This window comes from Chenopodium album, chromosome 9 (assembly GCF_948465745.1).
Source record: "Chenopodium album chromosome 9, dcCheAlbu1.1, whole genome shotgun sequence".
Taxonomy (NCBI): domain Eukaryota; kingdom Viridiplantae; phylum Streptophyta; class Magnoliopsida; order Caryophyllales; family Amaranthaceae; genus Chenopodium; species Chenopodium album.
Window position 1 is genome coordinate 47,661,386 of NC_137842.1, and position 18,494 is coordinate 47,679,879.

General features: G+C 40.5%; 1 non-coding gene across 1 annotated transcript; it reads right to left on the bottom strand.

Moving 5' to 3' along the window:
• Positions 1-7,271: 7,271 nt before the first annotated feature.
• On the bottom strand, positions 7,272-7,377 carry LOC145561082 (small nucleolar RNA R71). The gene has a single exon (XR_014093667.1). It is a non-coding gene; the product is annotated as a small nucleolar RNA R71 (small nucleolar RNA).
• Positions 7,378-18,494: the final 11,117 nt, after the last annotated feature.

An 18,494-nucleotide genomic window follows, 5' to 3' on the forward strand; every position in this document is an offset into this window, starting at 1 on the left:
ATTAAAATAGCAAAAAGCAATAACAATATATATAAAAGTGTGTAAAAGCGCAAGTGTTCCAATGTCATTGATATAAACATGTCTTTGATAAGAACACGCCTTAGATTGCGTCTCTTATCGAATGCTCGATACCGTGCCTGAGAAACATGTATTCCAAGTGAGTGATAGACCGCATGATCGGGATCGCCCACACTTATTGAAAAAGATTTAAATATGAAAAATGAAAAAGGAAAAAAAAAGAAAGAGCAAAAATTTTAAAAAAGAAAGTTCAAAAGTGAGAAACCTCAATCATACAAATACAAAGATCCAAAAGCAAGGTTGCATACCTTAGGGGCTTATCAAGGGTCTTGCGTCTTTATCCCCTTCTTCTTCAACCTTTACCTAACCACGTTACAACCCTTAAAAGAGCTCTTTGAGGTATACACACACTTGTGCAAGGTTTGGCTAGAGCTACGTTCAGCCTGATTCCTAACGGATACGTAGGCAACCTCACATTGGGGTGCGGCCGTAATGAAAATTACATTCACATTCATAGTCATACATGATCATATCAAAGGGATCTCAAATGCTCATCCCTTCCATTTAGAGCTAGACTTGGGGGATTGATCCCTACATCATTAGCCTACCCAGCCTAAGAGTCACTGTTATTTGACTTTTCTCAAATACTTTTCCACACCTTTAGCTCTTGTGGCCTAACTGTAGTGTCACTTTCGCACACATCACATATACTTGACCAAATAATCCTTTCCCTAGGAGCCCTTTGTCATGAAATCTTAACACAACGTTGAAGAATGCACGCCATGTCATATCAAAATCACTGATCACTTGTAATCATCATTGCATCGCAAAGTATGGAGTGCTTAGCCTCCGTGCGTAAGTTACCTAAATACTTTCATCATCAAGTCGACAATTGAGATAGCTTAGGATGTTACAATCCTTGCACCATGAGATATGACATCAACACATACATTTGACTAAACTCATTCAATATGCACTCTTAAACACTTTACTTCTTATTTTTCACGTCTTTCTTTTTCAGGAGAAAGTCAGTACCCTCCACAAATATGACGGAAATTTTTTGCTTATCTATTTTGAGTCAAGCACATCATAATACTATGCACACACGAGTCATGCACATTGAGTCATGTCGTGTCATATCACATTGAGTTGAGTCTAACACATGTGTCAAAACACATTAAGTCACACAAGAGTCAAACACACTTAAACTTGAGTCAACCTCAAGTCCAAGTAATCATAATGTCAAACATAACAAACCTTTGGTCAACCCTAAGAAAAACATAAGCAAACTCCTGTAGTCCTAAACATAGATGTAGGTACACTAAGTCTCAGATGGATAAGTGGTCTTTACAAAGATCTAAGGCAAAAGACGCAGGTTTTTTCAAGACATGCGAATTTATCACTTCCAAGGCGTGAAGATGAGAGAATTTGAGAAGATAGTTCAAGGCAAAGCAATCTTGGATGGCGTTCCCTAAGATGTGGAGGTTGTCGAACAAAATAACTTTGATTCAACAAAAGTTGATTGTGACCTAGGGCATGGACGACTCACGCAACAAGTTTCTCAAGGAAAATAAACTCATAGTTATTGAACAAGTTTTCCTAAGGCGAAGAAAAATTGTCAATTGCTGCACACTTCCCAAGGCATAGAAGTTGGCGATTGCATCCCAAGGCGTGGGTACTTAGTGGAATTTCACTTGCGAGCTACTTAAGTCGTTAAAGCTCACGACAGGACTTTCAAGGCGTGGAAACTATTAAGCTATTAAGCTTCCCAAGGTGTGGAAAATCATCATTCAGAAGACAACTTAAGTGAAAAGAGTCTACGACATGTTGCCCGAGGCGTGGAAATTTGTCATCATTCATTTGTGAGTTGCTTAAGGTGTAGAAGCTCATGATAAGAATTCCCAAAGCGTGAAAAACCATCATCCAATGGATCGCTCAAGACGTAGTGGTTCACAATAAGAATTCCCAAGGCGTGGAAAACCGTCATTCAGTGAAACGCTCAAGACGTGGTGGTTTGCGATAGAATTCCCAAGGCATGGACGAGGCGTAATGGTTTGTGATAGAATTCCCAAGACGTGGAAGGACGTCACAGCAAAACTAAACATGGATACAAGCAGCGGTCTTCGGCTATATTTCCTAGCTTCTGGAGGTCATCACAACAAAAATGCAACAAATAAAATCGGTTACCCTAGAGACGTGTACTCGACGGTGCAAGATACGCAATTCTAACTCTTTTTTTGTTTTAACTAACACTAGTTTACAGGTATCAGCGTTACAAGAATGATTTAGGATCGCAGAACATTTTGAATCATTCTCCTTATCGCTACTTTGACTTTTGTTTTTGAAACTTATGTTTCTCCAAACTCAGTCAAAGTAGGGGCTTCTGTAGACACCTGATTGTGTCTCCCCAAAAACCAAACCCAATGATGAACATCTTTCACGTCATTTGATTATTGAACGAGGTGAAATGTGAAAGAGTCTCATGATGCATCTGTTTCTAATAAAAATATTTCTTTCTGTTTTCCAAAATACTTCTTTTCGTACCCTGTTTATGGAAAACATCCATTACAATTTAGTTTGGTCCATGATAAGGGTCCAAAATAGTGTAGTTGGATGGGGTTGAAAAGAACTTTTCAACGATATATTATAAGCTCAATTCCAATGAATAATGAGGAAGTTATAGCCAAAATACTAAACGGATTACAAACTGGATTTTACCTACGGCTCAATGATCATGTGGAGGATCCAAAGCTTTAATCCCATTTCTAAACCAATTAGGATTGATTAGAAGATTCTATAAGTTTATAAAAGATTTTAATTATCCTTTTTGAAAAGATAAGATCAAAGAATTTGGAATTGAATAAAACTTCTCTTTTTGAAAGTCCTAATTCTACTCGAAATGAAAAGTCGTTCAAAGATGATCAAATATTATATTTGTGTCTCATAATTTTTGTCCAAATTTTTTATGGTTTAATAGATCTTGAAATTATCTTTCCAATGACATATTATAATATTAATTCCGATCTATTACAAAAAAATATGAAATAAATACGAAACTGTATCCAAAAGTGACACCCTTCGACTATTTCGGCCATATCTTTTATTCTACAAAAAATATTAATCTGATTATAATTGGGTTTTAAAGTTCAAGATATTTCCAACGACATATTATATTCCTTATTTGAAATTCTGGATAAAAAGTTATGATAAAAACAAAATCTGCAAAAAAACTATTTTTATCGCAATGCGATAATTCTATCGCGCAACGATAGTCCTATCACCGCGATAATCGTTATCTTGTCGCGTCAAAAGGAATTTTAATCCAATTTGAATTTTAACTCTTTTCTAATAGTTTATGGTCAGTTTTATAAATAGGGTCGTATTTCCCCGTTTTAATCACCAACAATCATCAATAATCATCTAATTCTATTATTTTCTCTCTCTACAAGCTAGAAGCTTATTATTTCCCCTTCTATCTAAGCTTTCCCTTTTCATAAAACATTCATCCATCACAAGACTTAGACACACATAACCAAGCTCGCAGTTGCCTTCTCCCTAGACGTGAAAGGTTGATAATTTTTTAGAGTTTGGTCCCAAATCTTATTTCAATTCTTTGATAAGATTTACTGTTTAATATTTTCATCGAAATTACTAACCTGTGTATTGTTTTGATAGAAAGAGATACGAGGCAACAAAGTGAGTAATTTTGTTGCTCTATCTCTTTAGAAAGCATGCTTAGCTTATTTTGATTCATAGTATCATGTTAGGATGTTATTTATTGCTTTCTAGTATTATGTTTATATTAGGTTGCTTCCTATTTTCTTCTATCATGTTAGAATCATGTTAAGGATAAAGCTTTGATCTTTAATGTATAGTGACATGCTAGAATTTGTTATTAATCTCGTTTGTATCATGCCTAGGGTCTTGCTAATATTATTATGCATTGATGAGAATATTATTTTATTAATGATGATTGTTATATTTATTATTATTATTATTATTATTATTATTATTATTATTATTATTATTATTATTATTATTATGTCTATTATTATTATTATTATTATTATTATTATTATTATTATTATGTTGCTTGATATTATTGTTATTGCTTGAATCACGCCCTCTCTTGCAGGATTAAAGGGAATTTGTACTTGAAATCACGCTTAATACGATAAATAATAATTTTATTTAGGCTAATATGATTTTAATTCAAGTGACCGCCAATAATAGATTTGTTTTTGCATTAATATTCAACCAACATAGATTAAACAAGTTCTATATCTTTTATGTTGGATTTGTACCTTCATCCCCGCATATCTAGTCATGGTTCCGGACAACTATGGAGTTAGCGATCTCATGGATCGTGAAGGGGTGTAACCTTCACCCTTTGAACGGTTTACAAATTCCTAAAATTTGTTGGCGACTCTTTTGCTCTAGCTTCGTTCCCTTTGGACGCCGCCATGCTTAAGTGTATGATCACAATGGGGCTCAAGTGTGGGATGCTTGAAATTATTCCCTAAAAACCCGAAATGAAAATGATAAAGCTTACACCTTTGCAAACTTACTCTTAAGTACTAAGTGGTTTTCACGCTTAAAATTCTCACTTTACTTCGAAGTACCTCTAATTTATTTATAGCTGTTTCTCTACTTACAAAGTAGCGTTTTTCGTAAAGTGATAAGCCAAACAGAAATTCGGACTTATCATTTCAAAACTAAAATTAAAACAAACTTAATCCCATGTTTTAGAAAACCTTTTCTAGCCAAATTCGTTAAATAAAATGATAAATTTTTTAGAAAAAGTAAAACCAAGTAAACCAGATTTTAAAAGATAAAATCAAATAAAATACTTTTTTATAAACTTAAACTTATCTTTTTCTAATTTCTTAGTGATGAGTGGCATTTATGCCACTCTTTTATCCTTTTTCTCTAAGGATTCTCCCCTCATTTGCACTTGTTTGGCCCTTTTTCTAAGCATTTTTACTTAGTTTTGCTTCCTCTTTTCTTTCTCCTTTATCCTCCCTTTACTTAGTCTTCCCGCTTTGTTCTTATTGTGATTTTCATGCTTATGCTTTGTAGGAACCATCGGGATTTTCAAGAGGAGGAAGCTAAGCTCAAGGGAAGCTAGAGGAAGCATGATTCAGAAGAGGTTCGGCCGAACCTCCTGATGGTGTGGCCGAACCAAGGTGTGGCCGAACCTGCTCAGTGGTTCGGCCGAACGTTGAGGCAGGGGCAAGATGAAAATTGGCAGTTTTGCAGGAGTGGCCGAACCACAGGAGTTCGACCAGACCAGGATCAGGGAGGTTCGACCGAACCTACCCATGGTTCGGCCGAACCTACCCTGTAGTCCGGCCGAACCTACCCTGTAGTCCGGCCGAACCTACCCTGTAGTCCGTCCGAACCTACCCCGTAGTCCGGCCGAACCTACCCTGTAGTCCGGCCGAACTTACCCTGTAGTCCGGCCGAACCTTCCCATTTGTTCGGTCGGACCTCTCCTTTTATCAACTGGCTCTGTACGGACTATATAAGTCCCATCTTAGAACGTTTTGAGGATTAGATTAACTTAGTTTTAATTTTTCTACATTTTAGCTTAATCTAGAGAGAGAAACACTATTAGTCTTCATTGGTAGAGAGAGAAAGTGTGGTTTTCTTCATTGATGAACTTGGATTTTGAAGAAGGAGTTTTGTTCAATCCTTTGTAGACCTTCATCTTCAATGAATGAGCAATCTCTTACTCTTTCTCTTTACCTTTGTTTTTGATTTTGCTTATTTGCTTTGATTTTTCTTCTTTGCTTATTAATCATGTTGATGCTTATTGATTTGATGATTGATATTGTTTTCAATATGATTTGTGAGTAGTCACCTAGCCAAGGGTGTGGGGATGGTGTAGTTGCTAATTGTTCATGCTTATAATGTTGGGGTTATGTTAATGGTGATTAAAGTCTTTCCATGCTTGATATTCTTTGGTCTTTCTTGCAAGTGCACATTGTTAGTTGATCAAAGATGAGTCTTTACTAACAAGTAACGGAAGTTGACTTAGTTGAGATTCATTACTATCGATAATTCTTTGTTTGCACCTTCTAATATATGGTTCTAATGTGGAAACATAGAGACTATGTTAGGAGAAACCAATTAATCCCGGAAGACGGTTAGATTGGACCCCTTTACTTCGGTATTCGTGCATGTTTAGTTTACCATTGATATGCTACTTTGTTATTGCATGATCAAGCGTCAACTTCACCTACCCATTTCCCTTGGTGCCTAGCTACATTAATTTTAATCCATTTTGTTCTTAGTTTAACCTTCTAGTTATTCACACTTCTTGTTCCGAGATAGCTTAGACCCTAGGTAATGAATGCAGTGCTTAAGCATTTCTCCCTGTGGTTCGACCCTTTTATTTACCCTATACACGTATTAGGTCGGTAGAGCGTTATAAATTCATTTAATTTAGGTGTAGTCGCTCAACGACACGATTATTGCCTTGTCAAATTGGCGCCGTTGCCGGGGAGACGGTTTCCATTGCTATTTCATTGCCTGTTTGAGACTATCTCACCTTTATTTGTTAGTGTTTGCTACTTTTGTTACTTGTCAGTGCTTACGTTCTTCTTAGCTTTGTTGTATGAACAGAGGACGAACCCGCTCAAGATCTTTGATTCCCATCGATCCAGAGCTAGAGAGGTCTTTGTCCCTACTTCGAAGAGAAGCAAGAGCAAGGAGTAGAAATTCCCGCACTCCAACAAGAGGAGTAAGAGAATTAGAAGATACTCCACCCTCTTCACCCTCAAGTGAAGAATTAGATAGCCCTAAATCATCTTCGAGTTCAGAAATCAACCCTTTCTCAACCTATAAGTTTGAGAGTAAAGAAGGTTCTAAAATGGGAGAGAATACGCCTTTGAGTCGTCTTGGGGCCCCCGAAGCTTTTAGAGCGCAAAGTGGGATCCTAACTCCTACTACTCAAGCCAAAAATTTTGAGATCAAGCCTAATTTGATTGCCTTGATTGAGAGGAAACAATTCTCGGGTGGAAAGTTTGAGAGTCCTCATGAGCACCTAAAAGAGTTTGAGAAATATTGTGACACAATAAAGGCCAATGGAGTGACTCAAGAATATATTCGCCTCAAAATGTCTCCATTTTCGCTAATTGGGAGAGGTCTAGAATGGCTAGAGAAGGAGGTGCCCCCTAATTCTCTCACGACATGGGACCAAGTGACTACGGCCTTCTTGAGGAGGTTTTATAACCATAGGAAGACCGCCGAGGCTCGGTCTTTGATTCAAGGTTTTTGCCAAAAGAGTGGTGAGTCTCTAAGTGCGGCATGGGAACGATACAAAGAGCTTCAACGTCAATGCCCACACCATGGGATACCCAAGTATCAACTCATTCACACTTTCTATGGAGGTCTCACACCTCAAGGAAGAACAAGCCTAGACGCCGCGGCCGGTGGTCCAATCATGAACAAAGGAGAGCATGAAGTGGAGTGTATTATAGAGGAAGCCGCAAAGCACTATGATGATTGGTACGGAGGAGAAAGGGATGCTACTTCTAGCAAGGGTGTTTATGCATTGGAGCAAGCCAACGCAATCAACAACCTTTCTACCCAAATCTCCAAAATGACCAAGAAAATGGATGAATTGATGAAAGAAAGGTCCAACCCTCATGGTAATACCTCCCCTTCAACCAAGGGAGGCAATGGTATGGATACTTCCTCCCCCTCTTCTTACAATACAATGCCCCAAGGATGCATGTTTTGTTCTAATTGTGAAACCTATGATCATGATACCTCTCATTTTGTCTATGCTTGTGAAGTCCAACCCCCTTCCCATGAACATGATGGTAATATGGAAAATGTCAATGCTATGAATTTTTCTCCTAGAATGGGAAATGTAGGAAACTTGAGGCCAAACTCCAATCAAATGGGGAATTGGAATCAAGGTGGAAACCGTGGTTGGAACCAAAGTGGTGGTAGGTTATGATAACCAATACCATGGTGAGGGAGGCCCTTCCAATTTCAATGGAAGAGGCTACTCTAACCAAAGAGGGTATGGTAATCAAAACCAACAACCTAATTCTCGATACCATGACCATCAAAATCAAAATTTTGGTGACCAAGGTAACATAGGAAATAATCAACAAAGCAATGTTCCTAACCAAGGCACCGGAGGCAATAGGGGCCAATTTGTTTCTAACTATGCCAAAACTAATAGGCCTCCGGGTTTCCATCAACCCCAACTTCCTCCACCTCAACAACCTCTTCAACTTGAAGCCCCTCCAATAGATCCCGTGATGGCTAAGTTAGATGATCTTTTAAAAATGCGTGAGGAGGATCAAAAGAAACATGAAGAGGCCCAAAAACGAACCAATGCTCATATGAAAATGCTTGAGACTCAAATTGCTCAACTTGAATCTAATTCATCCCCTTCTTCTTCTTCTCCTTCTTCTTCTCACATCCCAAGTCAAGGAGTCAACCCAAAACCTTTGTATTCCGTGACAACAAGGAGTGGGAAGGTAGTAGGGAGTGACCCTTTAATTGAGGAAGAATCCCAAGAAGAGGTGGAGTTAGAGAATGAGGGTGAAAAACCCAATGAGCCATTGAGTGTTGAAAAGGAAAAACATGCTGAGGTGCCCAAGGAAAAAGAAGCCACCCCCTTGCCCCTAAATCGCCAACCTAGAGAGGAGAAGCTACCCTTTCCACAACGATTTGTGAGTGCTAAACTTGATGCCCAATTTGGGAAGTTTTTGGAAGTCATTAAGAATTTGCATATCTCCGTCCCTTTTGTTGATGCTATGAAGCAAATGCCCCACTATTCCAAATTTTTGAAAGATCTTTTGAGTGGGAGAAGGGAGTGTGAGACGGTGAGTTTGACCGCCAATTGTAGTGCAATTCTTTCCAACAAACTACCTACCAAATTGAAAGATCCGGGTAACTTTTCCATCCCTTGTTCTATCAATGGCATTGAATTTGATAAAGCCTTGTGTGATTTAGGAGCAAGTGTGAGTCTCATGCCCTATTCCGTCTACCAAAATCTTAGTGTAGGAACCCTCTCTCCCACTAACATTACTCTCCAACTAGCGGACCGTTCCGTTAAGTTCCCCATGGGCAAAGTTGAGGACATTCCCCTTAAGGTAGGAAAGTTCACATGCCCCGTGGATTTCTATGTGCTAGAGATGGATGAGGATGAGAGGATTCCTATAATTTTGGGTAGGCCATTTCTAGCCACTTCTAGAGCTATCATTGATGTGAAGGAGGGGAAGATATCCTTGAAAATTGACAATGATTCTATTGAGTTTGATTTGAACAATGTCATGCAACAACCCTCCTCAAGTGGTGAATGCTTTAGGGTAGATGTTCTTGATACAGTTCTTGATGAATTTTCTCGCTCCCACTTGCATGCTACTAATGATCCTCTTGAAAGTGTGTTGTTGAATGAATCAAAGATAGGTACTCACAAAGAATACATACAATTCTATGAGGATTTGATTGAGGAAAGCAAGAAGGAGTGCAAGGGCGCGAGCATGGAAGAAGAGGCTCCTTACATTCATGACCTCTTTCAAGTTGAAGAAAGAGAAGAGAGCCCCAATGGTAAGGGAGCACCAAATGTAGACTTGAAACCTCTACCTTTGGGCTTGAGGTATGCATTTCTTGGTCCCGATGAGTCTTTCCCCGTGATTGTAAATTCTAACCTAACGGAGGAGCAAACCTCCCTCTTGATCAATGTTTTGAGAAAACACAAAAAAGCTTTGGGTTATACCATTGATGATATCAAAGGTATTAGTCCATCTTTATGTATGCACAAAATTGATCTAGAGGGAGATGCCAAACCCGTTAGGCAAAGGCAAAGAAAGCTTAACCCTTCCATGCAAGAGGTTGTGCGGAAGGAAGTGGCTAAGCTTCTTGATGCGGGAATTATTTACCCAATTGCTCATAGTGATTGGGTATCTCCCGTGCAAGTTGTGCCTAAGAAAGGGGGCATGACGGTAGTGAAAAATGATCATGATCAACTAGTACCCACTAGACTTGTTACCGGTTGGCGCATGTGTATTGACTATCGCCAACTTAACACAAGTACATGCAAAGATCATTTTCCACTACCGTTCATTGATCAAATGTTGGAAAGGCTTACAAAGCATTCCTTCTATTGTTTCCTTGATGGTTACTCGAGATTTTTCCAAATCCCGATTGACCCCAAGGATCAAGAGAAGACGACTTTCACATGCCCCTACGGTACTTATGCGTATCGTAGGATGCCTTTCGGGCTTTGTAATGCCCCCGCAACATTCCAACGTTGCATGATGTCCATTTTTAGTGATATGATTGAGGATGAGATAGAAGTCTTCATGGATGACTTCTCCGTTGGAGGAGCCACCTATGAAGATTGTCTATCTAATTTATCTCGTTGCTTAGAAAGGTGTGAGAGGGCTAACCTCGTGTTGAATTGGGAAAAGTGCCACTTTATGGTTGAAAGTGGGATTGTTCTTGGGCACAAAATTTCCCATGCCGGCATTGAGGTTGATAGAGCCAAGGTTGAGGTCATCGAAAAACTTCCTCCCCCCACCAACGTGAGGGAAGTGAGGTCTTTTCTTGGCCATGCCGGGTTCTATCGGCGCTTTATTAAAGATTTTTCAATGATCGCTAAGCCTCTCACATCCCTATTGCAACAAGATAAGGAGTTTGTGTTTGATGATGCTTGTAATAAGTCCTTTTGTAGGTTGAAAGAAGCCCTTTGCACCGCTCCTATTGTCCAAGGTCCGGATTGGTCTCTTTCATTTGAGCTCATGTGCGATGCAAGCGACGAGGCCATTGGATCGATTCTTGGACAACGAAAGAATGGGAAACTTCATGTCATACATTATTTGTCTAAAACTCTCAATGATGCCCAACAAAACTACACAACTACCGAGAAGGAGTTCCTAGCGGTTATCTATTCATTCGAGAAGTTTAGAACCTACCTCATTGGTTCTAAGACAATTGTGTATACCAACCACTCGGCTCTCAAATATTTGATAGGGAAGAAGGAAGATAAACCAAGGTTGTTGAGATGGGTTTTAGTCCTCCAAGACTTCAATTATGAGATGAGAGACAAGAAGGGAGCCAGAATGTGGTGGCGGATCACCTCTCAAGGTTAGGCGGTGCAAGGTTTGAAGATGATGGCTTGCCAATAGAGGACGCTCTAAGAGATGATGTGCTTTATGTCCTTGAAGTGAAATCGGAGCCTTGGTATGCGGATATTGTGAATTACTTAGCTTGTAGTGCCATATCGCCCGATTTCACTTCGCAACAACGTCGAAAACTCAAGCACGAGGCCAAGAGATACATTTGGGATGATCCCATTTTATTGAAAAGAGGGGTCGATGGTTTGTTGAGGAGATGCGTCCCCAACAACGAGGTTCAAAGTGTTCTCCATATGTGCCACTCTTCTCCTTGTGGTGGGCATATGAGTGCTCAAAAGATCGCCTCAAAGGTCCTTCAATCTATGCTCTTTTGGCCTTCTCTATTCAAGGATGCGTGGATATTTGTCAAAACTTGTGATAGATGTCAACGGATGGGGAATATTTCTAGGAGGGATGAAATGCCGCAAAACCCCATCCTTGAGCTTGAAGTTTTTGATGTGTGGGCTATAGACTTCATGGGTCCTTTCATTTCTTCACATGGGAACAAGTATATTTTGGTCGCCGTTGACTATGTGTCTAAGTGGGCGGAGGCTGTGGCTTCTCCAACGAATGACTCTAAGGTGGTGGTCAATCTTTTCAAGAAAGTGATCTTCCCGAGATTTGGTGTTCCAAGAGCAATAATTAGTGATGGGGGATCGCATTTCAAGCACCACACCTTCGTTCGACTACTTGACAAACATGGGGTGTCTCACAAGCGAGGGCTTGCGTACCACCCTCAAACGAGTGGTCAAGCGGAGGTCACCAATAGAGAGCTCAAGGTGATTTTGGAGAAGACGGTTGCTAGGACAAGGAAGGATTGGTCCCCCAAACTTATTGATTCACTATGGGCTTATAGGACCGCCTTCAAAACTCCAATATGCACCACTCCCTACAAGCTTGTCTATGGGAAAAATTGTCATTTGCCCGTGGAGATGGAGCCTCGAACGCATTGGGCAATCAAGCAAATCAACTTTGATCTCCATAGTGCGGGTGAGAAAAGGCTTCTAGAGCTACATGAGTTAGAGGAGTTGAGGATGAATGCCTACGATAGCGCAAGCATGTATAAGGCGCGAACTAAGGCTTGGCACGATGCTCAAATTGTCAAGAAGGAATTCATCAAAGGCCAAAAAGTCCTCCTATTCAACTCCCGCTTGAAGCTTTTCCCGGGCAAACTTAGGTCAAGATGGAGTGGGCCGTACATTGTCACGGAAGTGTTTCCATATGGAGCCTACGAAATTTCCCAAGACGGCCACTCTCCTTTCAAAGTCAACGGTCACCGTCTCAAGCCCTATTATGAAGGATTCCCAAGTGATGAACCGATTTCTATGACACTTCTTGATGTGCATCGTCAATTCGACCCTCCTTGATCAACTCAAGGAACGTCGAGCTAACGACGTTAACCAAAAGCGCTTCCGGGAGGCAACCCGAGTTTCTAACCCTTTTATACTTTTTCTTTTCATGTTGCTTCTATTTTTCCATCTACAACTTTGGATTGTTGGGATTTTTGAGTTTTGATTGTGCTTTGGTTTTTGATATACTTTGCTTCTAGCATGATTGTATGATGTTTAGATGTGTGTTAAGAACTATTTTTACTTGCGTGATTCTTTATGGGAGTTTGGCCGAACCACTTCATGTTCGGCCACTGTAGCAATTTCAAGGATTTATGGCAACATTCTGCCAAAAACAAAAATATTGCATTCTGGCAGAAGGTTCGACCGAACCCCTGGGAGGTTCGACCGAACTTAAACTGTAGTGCGGCCGAACTTTTCTGGGTTCGGTCACTCCTTAATTTTTAGAAAATTTCAGCAACTTTCTGCCAGAATTTGCAAATTTGAAGTTCCAAAACAGGTTCGACCGAACTTAAACTGTAGTGCGGCCGAACTTTCCTGGGTTCGGTCACTCCTCTCTTTTTGCAATTTTGCTGGAACTTTCTGCCCAGATTTCATAAAGTATAGTTTTGGCAATGGTTCGACCAAACCAAAAGGGAGTTCGGCCGAACTTCTACTGTGGTTCGACCGAACATACCCTTGGTTCGGCCAAACCTCTCTTCAGATTCGAAAAAAAAATGCTGCCTTAAGTTCTATTTTGCTGCATTTTCGTGACCACAACTCCCATATTCGTCACCTACCTCTTTCTTCTCCTTCTCACTCTAAACCTCCATTACACCTCCCCTTATAACCTCAAATCTCCATCAAAATCACTCCAATCTTCACCCTTTCTCACTTATTTTCCATCCTTTACTCAATTTCTACAATCTCCACCAAAAAAATTCCTCACAAAACAAACCCATCTTTCCATTTTCCCCAATTTCAAGGGTTTAAGTGCTTCGGTGTTTTTGGGTTTTTACTTCCTTCCAATCAATTGTGGTATGTTTGTTCTAGCTTTTGCAAGTTTATTTCTTTAATTTCTTATAGTTTTACCATGTTTTACATATTTAAGTGTGAATTATGGTATTCTTGAAATTGTTAGTAATGACTTGTTTGTTTCATGTGGTTCTTTGGATTGACTTGTTGCAATTGATTGGTTGTTGATAGTAGAACATGTTGTTATGATGATTATGCATGTTTACCTTGGTTTTATTTTGATCTCAATGTCTTTGAGTGTTGATTTCATACTAGGGTATTCATGTTACCATTTTATGATTGAGAAATGCATGAGTTGGATGTTGTTGGAGATTGTTATTCATTGTTTTGGCTTGATTTTGATGGTTTGATGAATGGATATCATGAAAATTAGGGGACATCATGCCAAATTTCACCTAGACCTTGTTAGGACTAATTTAGAAATGACATAGGAATTCTTATTCAAACCTTGGTTCAAATGTATTCATGCACCTTGAATTGTATACTCTCATGCATACACTTTTACCTTGGCTAAGTACTTGGCTTCTTATGTCATTTCTTATCAATTTGTTCTAATGATATGCTCTTGGTGAATTTGTAGAATCAAGATGTTCGGCAAGGGAAAAGGAAAGTCAAAGAGGAAGAGGGTGGGAGAATCCTCAGCACCGCAATTCCCACCTCCTCCCGGCATCAATGATCATGGCATTATTGCTCCGGACGAGCAATTTTGGCCTATATATGCATCACTCATCAAGCGTCCGATTAGTTCTACAAGGTTCTTTTGCCCTCAAACTTTGAGGAAGCTGGGAATATTGGATGAGGTGACAAGGTTGGCTCAAAACTTTGGATGGGGCGACTTCATTCACCTCCACACTCACACTTACGAGCGTGTGACTTTGGAATTCCTTGCCTCTCTCCGCAAAGAAGTTTTTGAGCCGGAAGATGTCGATGAGGATCCTCAACTCATGATACACTTCAGGATGTTCAACGAGGATCACTCTCTAACGGAAAGTGATCTAAATGAGATCTTCTTTTGGCACGCCACCGGCCTTGATCACCCGTCTGAAATGACCTCCTCCCATCGCATTCCTTACAACGAGCAAGAGTGGTGGAGGAGCATCACAAACAAGGATAGGTTCCAAACCAATACCTCAAAGGTCAACAACATCATTCATATAGCCTTGAGGTATTTTGTACGGCTTCTCCAATACGCCGTGTTCTTCAAAGCCAACCTCGGCTCCATGGTAAAAGACGAGGTTGCTTGCCTATTCTTGGCCGATAATCCTCAACGGCTAAAATTTCAATGCTCCTCCACCTTCATCCAACGGCTCTTGGATACTAAGGACAACCGTCTCGGTGATGAGATATTTATGGGTGGCATGATTACTATCATTGCTCTTTCTTTGAAGGATGGAGCATACAAAGACCAAATTGAATTGCTCCCACCCGTGCACCAAACCCGAGAAGAGCTCACCGACGAGTTCCCTCCCTATGCTCTATCCATAAGCGCCCTCCGTCACAGCCGCTTCCTCAATTACACTACTAGCAAGCGCCCCGACCTCACTACGATGGACCACTCCGCTCCTCTCAAATGAAAGATCCCTCAGCAAATCATCCCCAGTGAGCTGAGGCGAACTAGAGCCCGGGGTGGAGCTCCTCAACCTCCACCGGTCCTCCATCAAGAGCAAATCATTCCCCCCCCTTAGCGAGGGAGGTGAGGCATCTTCTTCTTCTTCCATTCCTCCTTTTGATTTCAATGCCCTTCGTAGTACCCTCGATGATATCCGTCGAGACAATCATGCTTCCATTGAGCAATGGGGGTACTACGCGAGGGTAAATTATGACAATCTTGTGCAAGCGGGCATTCAAGCGCCCTATGTGAACTACCCTTACCACCCTCCTCAAGAGGGTCCGATCAATCATTGGGGACCCTATGACCCTCAACACCCCACCCCCCCTTGCTACGCCTATTGGGAAGGTCCCATCGACCTTACCCAACGCGTTGGCACCCCCCCATACGACCCCTATCGTCCGGGTGGGTGTGATCCGGCTTATGATCCGGCATCCACATCCACCCCCGCTCCTTTTGATGGTGGTTGGGGTGCCCAAGGGTGGCCCTATGCGCACTTTAACCAACCCTTCCACCCTTTCATGGACACTCCCGGGTTTGATCCTAACAACCCCCCTCAACCTAGGGGGCGAGGAGATGATAACCAGTGATGAGGGATCTTTTTCCCCCCCGATCTTCTCACTTGTCACTTTTGCTCGGGATGAGCAAAATAATAGTGTGGGGGAGGATGTCCTTTTGGTTGGTTGAAGTGTACATAGGAAGGCAGAGTGGTAGGGTAGTTGCTTGCACATAAGGAGGATAGTGAGGATAGTGGCCTTGTGGTATTGATGTGGCGTTGTGACGGTGGGGATGATGTTGGTGATGTTGTGATGGTGATGTGATGAGATGGTGATGTTGTGATGGTATTGATGTGATGATGTGATGATGATGATGATGTTTTATGATTATTTTTGCTGATTTCTGATGATTTTCTTTGATGATTCCTGAGTTTTTGTAGGTGGAGATGCTCCCGAGAAAAAAAAATCCAAATTTCCCGAAACTCCAAATCCCCTTAATCCAAACTTTGTAGATAGCTTTTTATTTATTTTTTTTCTTCTTTTTGTTTATTTCTTTAGTCTTTTTCTTTGTTTTCTAACCTTTTCTTGTTTTGTTGTAGTTTCTTTTGTTTGGCTCATCTTTATTGAAGCTTGAAGCGGAGATGTAGGACGTTAAGGAGCAGCACTAGCTCCCTTGGTGAGATTGGATATATTACCTTGTCTTATATTTCAAGTGGCATTCGGTGAGACCTTTCCTCTATTTCTTTTTCTTTTTCTTTGAGTGCTTAGTTTAGGTCTAGTTTAGGAAGAGTTGAATGGTTCGAGGTTGATTGATTTTGGTTCCAAGGAACCTGGGATCGTTGATGTTGATATCAACGATCACTTGTATGTCGATTGGGATTTATTTGATTTACATGCCTCGATTATGAACCTTTTTAATTTCTTCCTCCTTTTTGTGTGTTTTTCTTGTTCTCTTTTGTGTAACGAGCATGACTATGGCAAGTTGAAATATTTTTGATGTGGATTTGCTCATTCATTTGGATTCAAGAATTTGTGTGCCTTTTTGATGACATGGCTTTGAATGCTTACCTTCCTAGTTGATGAGGGTTTACACGGTTTAAGAATGCTTAAGGTTGAATTAGACACATTATAAGCTAGGGTAGTCCGGTTTAGAACTCTTGATGACGTTTGGACCCCCTAGTTCACGGGAAAGTGGTAAGATGGTGTTGCTCTCTGTAGTGAATAGGATTCCCTTGGTTGGTATTTGCTTATTTTTATCCCGTGTAAGCGTCATTTGTTCTAGCCTTCATCACTCTTGTGAGCAGCGTTTTGGATCCTTAACTATGCATGTCTTAATCTTTGTGTTGGTATTTAGCTCCCGAGATCGTGACCAAACAACTTTAAAGGAGGAAGAGGGCATTTCTTCTCATTTTTCTTTGTTTTCTTTGTGTTTTGTTACAAATTTAGTTTTCATTTTTACATCCACCCACTTGCTAACCAATTTGGGCCTCATTCCCCTTTCATGATCTAGCCATATTACAAACCTATCGGCCTATGTTCTACCAACCCTTGTAGTTAGTGAAGCATTGGCTTTTGAGGTTCGAATTCGAGAGTGTTGGTTTTAGGGCAAGAAAGTTGTGAATATTGGTTCAAGTGAGATTTTTAAAGTTGTTCATGAAAGAAAATATTTGCAAAAAGTTTGTGAGGAAGGATGCAACGTATGAAGTCCAAAAGAAAAAAAAAGAAAAAAAAAAAAAAGAAGAGAATATAAAAAAAAAGAAAGAGAAGTTGAAAAAAAAAAAGGAAAAGGAAGAGAAAATGATGAGAGAAATGAAGTAATGTTATCAAATTTTGTATTGAAGGTTGTAATTTGAATTTAGGTTCAATTCATAGGTGGTTCTTGAGAGATGGCCACTCTTTTGCTTCACTTAGGATTTGCCACAAAAAATTTTCAAATTAATTCCCAACCTTAACCCCTAGCCATGACATTACAACCCAAGTTAAGACCCTTGGACTTGGAGAAGTGCGATCAAAGAACGGTGGAGGGAGATAGATTTCAACCCTATGGAAAGAGTGTGCATAATTGAGATGTCGGGATAACCTTATGACTCCACAATAAATTTCTTTTTCCGGTTCCCTCGAGGAATCATGAGGAGCTAACTTGGGGATGATTTGAAGCTAGTGGAGAGAACGCGGACCGTCTTGGTTGGAGCTAGGGCAGAGGATGAAATCATTAGTTCTCTACGCTTAGCTTAGGTTTGTCTCCCTCAACCATGAGCATCTTAGAACGTGTTCCCCCTCTTTGAGTTGAGAAAAGTAAGCATTCTTTGATTCATGTCCCTATGTTAGAGTCCATTTGGAGCATTTCCCATCGTGAAACTTGATTGATTTTCTTAACCCTTGTCATATTATGCTTGTTGTGTGTGTTGTCTTTTTTGTTTTAGTATTCCTTGCTTGAGGACAAGCAAAAGGCAAGTGTGGGGGATTTTGATGAGTGGCATTTATGCCACTCTTTTATCCTTTTTCTCTAAGGATTCTCCCCTCATTTGCACTTGTTTGGCTCTTTTTCTAAGCATTTTTACTTAGTTTTGCTTCCTCTTTTCTTTCTCCTTTATCCTCCCTTTTCTTAGTCTTCCCGCTTTGTTCTTATTGTGATTTTCATGCTTATGCTTTGTAGGAACCATCGGGATTTTCAAGAGGAGGAAGCTAAGCTCAAGGGAAGCTAGAGGAAGCATGATTCAGAAGAGGTTCGGCCGAACCTCCTGATGGTGTGGCCGAACCTGCTCAGTGGTTCGGCCGAACGTTGAGGCAGGGGCAAGATTAAAATTGGCAGTTTTGCAGGAGTGGCCGAACCACAGGAGTTCGACCAGACCAGGATCAGGGA